Source organism: Pectinophora gossypiella, chromosome 15, assembly GCF_024362695.1.
Source record: "Pectinophora gossypiella chromosome 15, ilPecGoss1.1, whole genome shotgun sequence".
NCBI lineage: Eukaryota > Metazoa > Arthropoda > Insecta > Lepidoptera > Gelechiidae > Pectinophora > Pectinophora gossypiella.
In genome coordinates, this window is record NC_065418.1 from 15168495 (window position 1) to 15169759 (window position 1265).

At 44.3% G+C, this 1265-nt stretch overlaps 1 non-coding gene across 1 annotated transcript; it reads right to left on the reverse strand.

Annotated features, from left to right (window-relative positions):
* Positions 1 to 661: 661 nt before the first annotated feature.
* On the reverse strand, positions 662 to 734 carry Trnav-aac (transfer RNA valine (anticodon AAC)). Its single transcript has one exon. It is a non-coding gene; the product is annotated as a tRNA-Val (tRNA).
* Positions 735 to 1265: the final 531 nt, after the last annotated feature.

A 1265-nucleotide genomic window follows, 5' to 3' on the forward strand; every position in this document is an offset into this window, starting at 1 on the left:
GGACATCCATCCCATACTCGGATCTCCATACTCATGAGGTAAGAAAACTAACTATATTATTTCGATTGATGTCAGAATTCATGTAGTCTACTAATTCCTGTTCTGTAAATGATCCTACAAAGATACGGCCTAAGTAATCGTGTTAGCCCACAGAGAATACGATACATGCTGTAGATTAAATTAGGCCCTCCCTCCTCGCTGCTCACGTCGCAACGTGTTAAGCAATATAATGTAATGTGGACAATATAATTACGAGACAGTTGCCTTTAACTACGAGCCCTTGTCTAGCCTGGACCTCACGTTTCAGGACTGGGCCGGACTCGTGAGTTGCAATGAAAAATGCAGTGTTACGCCTTGATTTTGCTAAGCAAACACGCAAGAAGTTATTATTATTCTTGAGAGTGGCAGAAGCGAAACTATTGTGTTAGTTCTTCTATCGTGTGGGTTTTGAGGTAGATTATCAAACCCCATCAACCCTGGTGTCAGGGTTATAATTGAGCCGCCAAAGGCCCCTGACATGGCTCATGTAACGACTACTTACTTACATTAGTAAGTAGTTAACGTGCCTTCCGAAGCACGGATATCTTATATTCGGACAATCAGATGATCAGCCTGTAATGTTCCTAACCAAACTAGGGATCACAAAGTGATTTTTGTGATATGTCCCCACCGGGACTTGAACCCGGGGCCTTCGGATCGTTAGCCCAACGCTCAAACCACTGGACCACGGAGGCCGTATTTACAGTAATAAAGGTGATTGGAGTCTCCTTTTAAGCGTAGTACCTGTGTCAGGAGACTCCGCTCCGATTTAAGGTAACGGATCCCTGAAAATACTCACCTTCGCCATTTATAATGTAAACATGCTTCGTAACGCTCCATACAGGCACTGATCTAAAAATACCCGGCTCTGACATTTCGCATCCCGTAATAAAACAGTATATTTACGTTAAACCCAGGCATCCCTGCTTCGCAAGCTATGCACGGACGGGGAATTATTTTTCCCAACGTTTATACGCCGAAAGGTTTCTAAGGAAACTCATTTACAAAGTACGTTTTCTGGCGTTTTTTTTTAAGCTTAACAATTAATATTAATAATTCCTGTTCGGCGCGTCCTTGCAGAGGGGGAAGGCGCCTCTTACTTCAGTAGGCCAGAGTAAGATGGGATGGAGGATGAGTTCGGTTAGGAACCCAGACCTGCGGGTTATAACGTAGATTGTCCAGGGATACGGGTGAAGACCTCAACGGTTGCAGAGGCGGAGATGGGA